Raw genomic sequence first — 12,159 nt, 5'->3', positions numbered from 1 at the left:
AGGAGCCTTGGGGCTGGACCTGAGGCCAGGGAAAAGTAAATTTTACTTACAGGCTGTGTCCTTGGAGACTGATGCATCAGCAGCACCCTTGAATCTGGCCTCTGTGGACAGCTGTCCTGGGCTGAGGAGTGAGAAGGCAGCAGCTCACTTGCGGATCTTGGCCCTCAGTCATCTGGGAGGGTCAGCTTGTTCCCTCCACAGGCAAATGTGCCAGCTACAGGGCATGGTGCTCAGTGGTCCATGGAGGAACTGGAGGAACAGAAACCACTGAGATGGCCTAGCTGTGAGAGGAAGTCACACTGCTGAAGAGCAAAGACAGGGACACCCTTGGTCAGGGAAGTTCTTTCCAATTTCCATTTCCTCCCTCCCTCCCATCCATCCATCCATCCATCCATCTACCCACACATCCATCTATCCATCTACCTATCCGTTCACCCACCTATCCATCCATCCATCCATCTGTCCATCTATCCATCCATCCACTTCTGACCATGGGTAAGTATTGAGGAGAGATTAGGTAAGTGCACATTTGGTCACGGCCTTCAACAACCAGGTCTTACTTGAGGCCCTGGGTACCTGTTGTGTCCATCCTGAAATGCCTCTGGGATGGGGGTGGGATGTAGGAGAAGCACTGAAATGGGAAATCCAGGAAAAACCCTGAGTAGATAAAGTTTCTGTTGGACTAACAAAATTCAGACAGAATTCATGAAGATAAAGCCTCCCCCACCAGGCAGTTTCAGTGTTTAGCAGAGGTTCCTTGAAAGCAGTAGTCCCCAGCTGGGCTTAAAGGAGGGAAATTTACAGTGAGAAAGAGCAACCTCAGGCCATGTCCCCAAGGACTCAGAGCCCTTTGCAGTCATGCTGCATTCCTCCAGGTCATCATTTTTGCTCCCTCTGCATGGCTCCAGGCAAGGAGGCCCAAGGACTGACAAATCAATATAGACACAAGACTAATATTGACAGTAAGAACATGTGCAAGGAGCACACCCACTCTGATTTGTTTGTTGATGTCTTCTAGCTGGCAGGGCAGGCTATGTGCTTAACAACCCCTTGAGCATACATTAGTTATATTTTGCAGGCAATCCCGGCAAAGGCTTAGTAACTTGTTCGCAAGCAAACAGCTTATTGAGATTGAGGCATGCTTGACATGCTGAGATGTCACACCATTCGTTCTACTTTATTAGGTGACTTCTCAGAAACAGGTGCATTCTGATGTTGCTACAGAGGTAAGACAAGAACCAGAAGAAGAGTGAGGCTTGGGGAGACTCAGGACTACTGAAAGGAAAGTAATCCATACAGCACCAGTTTGAATCTGGGGACCTATGAACACACACACACACACACAGCTAGATTTTTCTTGGTTTAATACTTCACCCTAAAGTTTCTTTAACACCTTTCTTAGGATGAAGTGGCCAACAGTTTTTATCTGATATATCAATGTTAAGCAATTGGTTGGAGCTGCCTGGGAGACCAGGTTGAGAAATCATTTGAGATTCTATCTCTTTATGGGAGAACACCCTAAGCTATTAACCACGACTGGGGAATGGGTAGAGGAAGTGGTGAGATAATCCGTAGGTGGCATGAAATAATCCTGCTCTGGCATGTTTAGACTTTCATTACTAAGTTAAATACTTGAAGCAGGCAAGCCATAGAGAAAAGGATTGTTTAGCTCATAGTTTTTTAGGTTCAAGGGCATGGCATTGGCATTGACTCAGTTCTGGTCATACTCTTCTTGCTGGCAGAGTGTGGAGGCAGCTCCTGGCACCATGTGACAAGACACAGGGAGTACACATGCCTGTCTATCTGTGTGTCTGGTCTTTCTCTCTCTTATTAGAAAGCCATGGGGAGTTTTTAGATACCATTATTGAATTTAGACTCCAGTCTTTTAATACCATTAGCATATGTCTTTAGGGATTAAACTCCTGCATGAGTATGGGTGACAAACCATATTCATCCTGTACTAGTATCTAGGGTTTCAGTAAGTGAAGAGAGAGGGTGAGGTTCCTAGGAACTAGGTTACTTAAAATAATGAAGTTGCTGAAATCCAGGTCTTAGTGAGGATGACGAATATCTGGTCTGGGAGAGGGGGATATGGAACAGTAGGGCAATTCATGATACAGGAAAAGATCCCACATATTTACAACATGAAAACCTTGGGGAATGCAAAATGAAGTCAATTTCTAGCCAAGAAAAAGATCAGATTCAGAAAACCTAGGACCTGAAAGGCGTTTTGAAGACCCTGTCAGACTGGATAGTGAGTGGCTTCTCTCCATCTAGGCTGCCATCTTGGATCTAGGAGAGTGGTTCCTGAAGCATTATCTTGAGGAATCTGAAACTGTCTGAACAAAGATGGAGATAGAGCCATGGTGATGAGTGATACCGGTCGTGGGTGTGAGAGCAGAAGCAATGCCACACAGGCCACATGCTTGCCATCTTTAATAGAGTTGAATATTCTCATTACAGGAAGTAGAGGTTTCAAGAAGTGGTAGGGATTTACCAAAGGCTACACAGCTGGGGCACAGTGAGAACTGGAATCCTGTACCCACTCCTCATGAGCAAATACTTGTTCTACTCTACCATGACTCCTTTCAGGACTGGTAGGAAACCGTGACCAATTCTCACAGTGTCTAGTGGGCAAACACCTGATATCAGCCTAGTATTGATTCTGACCTACACAGTCCTGCTGACCTTCACCATTAGCCACTTGTTTATTGAACAAACAAGCCTTTGAGCCTGTTTAGTAAGCTGCATGAGGCTCATTTCAGCCTGTTTCAGGATTGCTGTCCCTATTTTTTGAGCCTGGGATACTATTTGCCTGGGCTCCTCTTGAGTAGCTAGGATTATAGGTGTGAGGCACCAGCACCAGGCTCTACCACTCACATTTTACTTGTTTTGTCACATTGTCTCTGGAGTGATGGTATCTTTGTGTTAATAATAAATAGTAAAACAAAAACAAAACAAGTAAACAACTCTTCCTTTACCAGACAGATGTTGCCATACAGCAGGTGCACTACTTAGCAAAGTAGAATATGGGTTGGATCTCAAGCCTCACACATTTCTTCTACCCTTACATTTCCTCTGCCAGGCACCCATGTGCAATGCACAACTGTTCTACTGTCTACACTGACCTCCAGGACAATTCTCTGGATAAGAAACAGAACAATGGAGTTTCTACAATGCCCTTGGTTCTTTTTCACAAAGAAGTTTGTAATTCAAAATTGTTCACTGAATGTATAGGAACCTCACACCTGCACAGTGTGTAGCCCTGAACTGCAATGGAGGGGGGCACAAAGTACAAGATGACTGAGTGAATGGATGCTTTACTCAATATAAGATGGTTAAACAAATGATTGGCTGATTGAAGCCACTTCATCAGACTAATTTATAGGAATGATGACTAGCAATAAAAAAAAAATGTCTAGACACTGAACACAGGGAATGTCCACCAGGAAGAAATATATTCTTAGAAGCAGTTTCTATGGCACAATTATTGAAATGGCTCAAGATGGTGACTATTCAGATCCCCTTGGGTTGACAATTCCGGTTGTTTCTGCTCCACTCAGTCACTCAGTTTTATTTCAGTTTCTGCCGTCACTGATGAGGAAACTCCCAACAGGTAGCCACAGAAGATTAAAGCTGCATACTCATAAGGGTCAGGGTCACCATACAAGGCCAAGTGAGAGGTCAACAAGGTGATCAAAACCATGTTTGTCGGGGCAGTGACTCTGGGGCTTGCTGATGCTTCCCTGGGCTGGAGATTGAGCTAATATTAACAGGCCAAAGGTGATGAGGGCTTGTGCAATCACGAGCCTGTCCGCCTCTTCCCACAGACGATCTCGCACCATCACCCCACCTCCACGTAATGCCCAGCAAGGAGGAAGGCGAGCTGGCACTCTGGGTAACAGTGTTCTACCACTTACTATGGTGATGTCACTCTGGACCAAGAGTGGCCAACTCTACTCTGCCACATCCGTGTCTTTTCAGTGCATGCCGTTGAGTCTCAGGAGCACAAGAGGCATCTGAAGCTATCTGCATCACTGTCTGAGCACAAGGGCATGTGAATCCAGAAGGGCAACAGACCATGCAGGATGGAAAAGCAAGCTCTGGGACAGCCTACTCCTGATCTTGTCTCCCAGCAAGTTTCCATTGTCACTGCCAAAGTGAACCACCTGCCTGCAAATCTGTCCTGGCTACCTCCGCAAGTTCTCTACCCACAGTGCATTTGCAGAGAGGAATGCTAGAGATGGTTTATGAAAAAATGGGCTCCATGGTCAAAACATTGCATCCTCTTTCTCCTACTTGGGTAGTAATCTTTTAAAGGATCTGAGAAGTCTTGCAGTAAAGATGCACCCAGAGTTTCCCAAACTCATTTGACAGAGAAACCTTTTCTCCTAACATAAACCATCCCCTAGGGAAATTCCTGAAGTTCAGAACTGCCTCCCTGACAGCCACTGGCACACACCCTCTTTCTCATCCCTGTTCCATTTAATTCTTAAATTAATAGTTGTCATACTTTTTTAAAAAACAGAAAGCTATAAAGTAGAAAATAAAATGGTCTATCATTTCACCATCCTGAAAACTTTCACTTACTATTTTAAGGAATAATGTGATTTTGTGTGTGTGTGTGATTCTGTTAAAAACATAGGCTATTTTGTGTCTCTGCTGGATGCCCTTTTTTGGGTCCAGGTCCCTGAGGGTAAAAGTCAGCCATTTCAGGGATACACTGTCTGAGCCCCATCCCGGTGGTCACCTCTCTGGCCTCTTTTTCTGTTCCTCTCTCATAACCTCCACTGCTCCAGGCACACTGCCTGCTGGCTTCCCTTGACCGAGCAGACACATCTCTACTCTAGGGCCCTTTGTACTTGGACGTTCCCTTTGCATCGCTGCTCTTCTCCTAATACCTGAATGACTAACTTTCTTGGGACTTGAGACTGAGATGCCACCTTCTCAGTGAGTAAAGTGACCACCAAGAAGTGGTCCAGAAGGACCACTGTATCTGAGTGTAGTTCACACCCCAGCACCCCCTAACCCCATCATGGTGTCACTTCTCACTGTAGGACTCTTCACCTTTCCCTATACTGTGCACAGTGTTGACGTTCCTGGCTTATTGCTGCATTCCTCACAGAGCTCCCGTGGGCACATATTTTGTCTGTTTTGTTCACAGCTGTGCATCAGTTCCTTGCACACACTCAGCAAACTGCAATGAGCATGTGTGTAATGAATGAACACATATGTTCAAAGAAGAAATAATAGATGCACTCTACCATGGATTTTCCTTTTACTGTATATATATTTTTGTTTTTAGAGATCTTTTCCTATCAGCCCATACAGAATGTTTGTAAGGGCTGCATGACATTTTATTGTAAGGATGCACTTTTATAACATAGACTCCCTACAGTATTTTTTTCTCTTTAAATAATGCTACAATGAAAAGAAGCACCGTTTTTACGTGTGGATTGCTTGGAAATATTTGCATGGGGGTAAATTCCCAGTAGTGGACTTAGTCAGAAAGTAGGGCTGTCAGGCTGGGAGCATGGTTCAGCAGCGGGGGCGTGGCTCGGCGGTGGGGGCGTGGTCCAGCAGTGAGCACTTGCCTAGCACGTGAGAGACTGGGGCTCCATCCCCAGCACCACAAAGAAAGTAGGATTGTTTTTTCTTGTAATTTTAATAAGTGTTGCCAAATTGAATTCTGATGAACTTGCACAAATTTATACTTCTTTGTATAATAAGCAAGCATTTTCTCATATGCTTACAGTTCTGTGCATTATCAACCTTGTATGTTTGTGCCAATTTGATAGGTGGAAAATGGCACTCTGTTAATTTGATTAGCATTTTTTTTGACGGCCCTGGAGTTTGAGCTCAGGGCTTCGTGCTTGCTAGGCAGGTGCCCTACCACTTGAACCCCTCCGCCAGCAATTAGCATTCCTAAAATTGTGGACCTTTCTATTGGCAATTCTTCTTTATTTTCTTTTTTTTTTTGTAGACTATCTGGTTGTATTCTTTGCTGACTTATATGTTGTATAGAAAAAATTCAGCAAAAAAATCTGTTTATGGATTTGAAGGAATTCTTTAAAATTCAAATAATTATCTCTGTGATATTTGTTACAAAAGTTTTCAGTTTGTCCGTTGGCTTCGTTTGTGACATTTTAAACTATGCGGTTGAATATATATATTTTCACAAATTGATGTAGAAAGTTAGAACCATCGGATTATGAACATACCAGAAATTTCATAAGCTTATTTAGCAACTATTTGTCATGCAATTATTATTATTTCATTCAAAGATAATTTGTGTTTTACAATTTTTAATTGTGGCGAAATGTACTTGGCATGACATTTACAAATGGTCTTGACCTTTTTTATTTTTTTCGGCAGTACTGGAGTTTGAACTCACAGCCTTGCGTTCAAGGCAGGCGCTCCATCACGTCAGCCACTCCACCAGCCCTTTTCTCTGTTGAGTATTTTTGAGATAGGGTCTCACAAACTATTTGCATGGGGCTGGCTTCGAACCGTGAGCCTCTTGATCTCTGCCTCCTGAGTGGCATCAGGGTAGTTATGGCTTCATAGAATAAGATATAAAATGTTCCTTTCTCATTAATTTTTTGGAAGAGTTTGAGGAAGATTGTTATAAATTTTTCTCTTTTTTTCTTACTCAATGTAGCAAAAAGTTTGTCAATTTTCTTTTGAAATAATAATGATAATAATAACTAGATTTTATCTGCTGTTTTCCATTGCTTTATCTCCTATTACTGATGTTCACCATTTAAAAAATTATTTCTCTGTTCCAATCTTTGAGCACATTCCTTCTTTAGCTGTAGGCTTAGTTTCTTCTCTTTTTTTCCTAGTTCTTTAGAGTGTTAACTTAGGCTTTGATTTGAGAACAAGAATGTACAAATTTCCTTCTTAGTACCGCTTTAGCTATAGCCAATAAGTTTTCATATGCAAAATTTATTTTCATTTGTCTCAAGACATTTTCTAATTTGTCTTGTGATATTCTTCTCTGGCCCATTAGTTGTTTAAGAGAATGTTGTTTAGTTTCTCTGTGTGTGTGTGTGTATGTGTGTGTGTGTGTTGATTTTTCAGATTTTCTTCTGCTCCTGATTTTTAATTTAATTCCATTGTGAACAGAATAGGTTTTTTTTTCATTATTTCAATCTTTTAAAATGTATGAAGACTTGGTTTTTGGCTTAGCTCAGAGAATGCACCATGAGTACTTGAGAACCACGTGCACAGTGCTGTTGTTGGGTGGAGTGTTCTGTGAACATCTCTTGGGTCCAACTGGTCTATAATCTGTCTGATTGTTCTGCTGGTTATCTAAAGTGGGGTAGTGAATTCTCCTACTATTTGAACAGTACTGATTTGAATTTATCCATTCAAATCAGTCTATGTTTGCTTTATATATTTAGGAGTTCTGATGTTTGGTGCACATATATTTATGTTATTTCTTCTTGGTAAGTTGAATGCCACTTTTTTGAATACTGTTTACATTTCATAAAATCAAATATACCAATTCTTGATTTTATGATTTCTGTGATTTTTTTTGTCTTATTTAGAAATTAATCCATGCTTTCCTCTGGAACATCTACATTTTCTATCTTTTAATGTTTGATCCATATAGAGGTCCAAATAATATTATTTGTCTTGAGCTTACTCATTGTGGACTTTCACAAGGTGCAGACTCCTTAGCTTTCTCCATGTTCTTTGGTCTATAAGGCTTGTACTGCCTTACCAATGTCCTCTTTGACTGGTTCTTTTCTACAATTCTCTTCATACTCAATTAGGTGTCCCAACCCAACTCCAGAGAGGTCTCTCTCCTCCTATTGCTGGATCTCCTATCTGTTACATTTCTTACTTGGAAATAACTTCATTTTACATCAGGTGAGCTAAAGAGCAGGGTCACAGGCCAGTGAGGCACTAATAGGTAAAGGATGGGGGTCATGAACCTAGATAAGAAAGAGGGAGTAGGGGACAGAGGGGCAGGCAGGTTATCTGAGGAGTTAATGAATATACCTCTCCCTTGGGGTCCAGTAGTTCTAATCAAGAGCTCAGGGTCAGAGGGTCCCTGGGGCAGGAAGGTGGGGCCCAGAGAGCTGAGGGAAAAGGACCCTGAATCATGCTGTGGGATTCTGGGAAATAAGTTTTTGATGGAGCAAAAAGAGCCCCACTTTCTCTTCTAAGATAATTGGAGGGAATCATTGGATCTAAAAACCAACATCAGGGTCTGTGGCTTGGGGTGAAGTTCCACAAAGCCTGGGTAGGAAGAGAGAAGCCAACTCCATGCAGAGGCTGCCCAGCCTGGCCTCCTCAGCCCTCTGTATGGGTAGACCAGGTGAAAGCAAGAGAACTAGGGCCAGCCCAGACCTGGGAGCTCAAACAAGGAGGAGAATATTGACCAGGTCAGCCTGTCCAGTGCTTACTCTGTGGACCTATGTGCTGGGAGAGCATAGTGAGACCCTTATCTTCCTCTGGCTCAGCAGCCTGGCCAAGGTTTGGTTGTCTGGGCTCAGCCCTTGACTCAGCTCACAGCAGCTGCAACTGGGTGCTTTGGTTTCCCCTATGTGCAATAGGGATGCTCAGCCAGGCAGAGAAGCTTGCAGCACCTGTCCATCAGCTTAGGAGGAGGCTGAGTGGGAAGGACTTACTGAGCAGAACCTGCCAACACTTCTAGGAGGCTTATGAGCTATAGGTGCAGCACCACCTGTCTAACTCACCCTCATGCCCTGGGGACTAATAGGCCATTTAAGAGGCTTGGGGACACTCAGTTCCCATGTGTCCATGGATCCTATGTGCTGGAAAACACCCTCAGGCACCTCCCAAATGTGGTCAGATGTCTGTGTGTATGTCAGTCAGTTTTATTTTCACTATGACAAAATACCTGACAGAAACAACTTAAGGAAAGGAAGTTTTATTTTGTTCACAGTTTCTGAGGGTTTAGTCTATCATGGTGAAGAGGCTGCATTGCAGTATCTTACATCCTGGTGAATGGAAGGAGACTGGAGTCACAACAGGAAGGGGCCACAGCAAATTATAGCCTCCAAGGACACACTACTAGTAACCTTCCTGCTAGCAGTTCCCACCTTCCACGGTTCCACCACCTCCTAATAGTCTATTCAAATTATGAATCTGTCAGTGGATTGAACCATTCATTAAGACAGATCTCTCATAATCTAATTGTCTCTAGAAATGCCCTCATAGACATGTTCAGAGGCATGCTTCACTAATCTCCTAGGAGTTTATTTTATCTAATAAAAACATCAAGATTAATGATCACAAGTCCATGGCTTATTAATGTATCACCTAAACACATCGCTTTATTTATTTTATTTTTGAAGTGTAAAGCAGGAGAGTTTATTGAGATAGAAAAGTGTAAAGTGGCAGAGTAGAGCCCCTAGAGTTGTAGGGGGAGGGAGTCCCAAGAGAGGGTGCCCAAGAAATGACATGATCTGAGGTTTTTATTCATTCTCTCCAGGGCACCAAATGCATGACTTTAAATTATAACATTCCACCTCTGGCCTCAAAATGCTTGTGTTTGCCTCACAATGCAAAATGCATTCAGTTCAACCTCAATAGTCTTAACAGTTCCAACATTGTTCAAAAGTCCAGTTTCAAAGTCTCTTCTGAGACTCAAAGGAATCTTTTAGCCGTGAGCCCACACCCAAAAGAAAATTACACACTTCCGATGGTGCTGAGGAAAATATTCTTTTTCTAAAAGTGAGGAACAGAAGGATAGCAAGGAACGATCAGTCCAAAGCAGGACCGAAACCCTGCATGGCAAAAATTAAATCCTTTAGCTCTATATCTCGCATCTTGGGCACATGGTGTTGTAATCTGAGCTCCAATAGGATTGGGAAATCTGCCTCCATAGTCTTGCTGTTTTCAGACCACATAACCTCTCTGTTGGGCTGGCTACACTCATTGCCCATGGCTTTCCTTGGCAAGTAGTCCACATTCCTGGCATCTCCACTAAGCTAAGCTGAAGTCTCTTTGCAACTTAGGTTTTACCCTCACAGCTTCATACATCACTCTCCCTGGGGCTCCTGCAGGGTTGCTGACTCTGCCACACGTTGCCTGGCTTCCCAGGCCTTCCTTTGAAATCTGGGTGATAGCCTCCATGGTCTGACAACTCTTTCATTCTTCATGCCTGCAAAGCAATCACGTGGATGACTCCAAGCTCTGCCCCCAGCCCAGTGGTAGCTGGGACTACTTGAGCCATGGATGCCTCTGAGAGCCTGGATAGCTGAGCAAGGTGAAATGAATCATGAGCAAACACTCTCCTAGGCTTCCCTTTGTGAGCAGGGTGCTCCAGAGGCACTGTCTTCTCAAGGGACACTCAAATGGCTCACTCTTTCATGCCCTTGAGGCTGAGATGGGTGGACCCTGGCCAATTCCTTAGATGTCCTCAAGGCACCTTTCTTATTTTCTGAAGCAAAGTGTTTGTCTTCTTTCTAATAGCAGCAATCTCTCCAGAAGACATATGTTCCTAGCCCCACCTTCACCTGGGTTTTTCGGATCAAACTGCAGGTAGGCGACTGAAGATGTTCTTATCAGTGGCATTTGGGGAGCTGTAAGTCTTTAGCAGAACAAGCTCAGGTGAACATAATGTGTTTAGAGAAATACTTGGTATACATCAATTGCTGAATTTTGTGAAATGACCTGACGATTTTCACCTAAAATATAACTGTTTCATGACTCAACCTGGTGTTTCTCTCCACATTCAGTCCACAGGCGGGTGGATGGTGAGTCCATATGTAACATGGGTAAATTGAGGTCCAATGGCTCAAGAACCCCCCGAGCAAATATGAGATGGAAGGTCAGTGAAGCACCTCAGGAGAGGTCCCTACAACAGCAGCATGGGAGGCTACCTTCCCAGCTCCGTCCTCTGACCCTGTGTGTCTTGGTGAGTCCAATAGTTCCTAGGAGAACCCCAGCTTGGAACTCATTTGTGTCCCTTGGACCCTTCCTCAGTCTCTTGCCTGGGATCTGTCCCCTACACCCTGTTCTGCATTATAAACAACCAAGACAATGTCCTTGTTAGGTGACCCTCACCTTGGAGCACTCAGAGAGCCACCTTCATAACCCCCAAGACGTCTGTCCCATTGCTGAAGATGTTGGTGATGCCCCGTGTGCTCAGGACTGTCTTCAGGTCATAGCTTCCAGAAATAGACAGTAAGGAGAAATGTAGATTGGCATTGCTGGCGAGCAGGAAAGAAAATGAAGTCAATTACTCATGTCAAGAACATTGATGTTAACAGCATCACTTTCACCTGACAGCCTCTGAACTGCCACCTCTTCTGATAAGCCCACCAGGAAGTTTTAGAGTGTTCTTCCAGGTCTCATCCTGCTTTGGAGAATTTGTCACTCCTCCTTCCCAGCCAAGGACATTCCTAGGCCTGACACCTGGTGAACCTATGCCAAGGCAGTTGAGTGACATCTGCTCTAGGAATAACAGAAGAGCAACCACCCAGGCTAACACCTCAGCCCTGGTTTTCCAGTAGTGGTTATGCTAGGGATCTGCTGCCTCTCAGGCTCTCTGACAAGTTCCAGTCTTGGCCATGCCTCATTCTCTGTCCTCAGTCTGTGTGCAGGGACCCCAGGAGGGGCTGGGCTAGGGCAGCTTGGTAATAGCTTTGTTCACAGTTCAACTTCATATCTGTTGTGCATCTGTGTCTCTTATAGTGGGCACTAGATAACAGTGCAGCAGGGCCTGGGCTCATTGATGATGCATCAGTGTGCATTGAATTGTGGCCCAAGTTCAAGTACTGTTGGTTCCTGGGGACCTGTTAAATCACCCTGAAGAGTGACAGAGAAGTGAAGCCTCCTACAGACATGCCCTGGACTCTGGGCAGGACCGGAAGCTACTGAGTCAAACCTGGTCCTTCTTTGCTGAAGGTCCTCTGTCTCTTCCAGACTGTGGTTCAGCTTGCACTTGGGAAAAACCTTCCAGGTGCCCTGAGTCCTTGTCCTGGGCCTATAGTGAAGTGCAGATGGCTGGGCAGCCTCCACTCTGGTGAACAAGAGCACCCACCATCAAGGCCTTCAGAGTGGGCAAGGGCCTCAACTGTCCCCAAGTCCACCTCCTCATTGGTCGGGAGGAGTCTTTTGGATTGACCTGTGTCACAGCTGAGCTGGGACCTCATTTGTGCTGACTGTGGCCTGGGG

The sequence above is a fragment of the Castor canadensis genome, chromosome 3 (assembly GCF_047511655.1).
Source record: "Castor canadensis chromosome 3, mCasCan1.hap1v2, whole genome shotgun sequence".
Classification (NCBI taxonomy): Eukaryota; Metazoa; Chordata; class Mammalia; order Rodentia; family Castoridae; genus Castor; species Castor canadensis.
The sequence above is the reverse complement of the archived record's forward strand: the minus strand, read 5'-3'. Positions refer to the sequence as shown.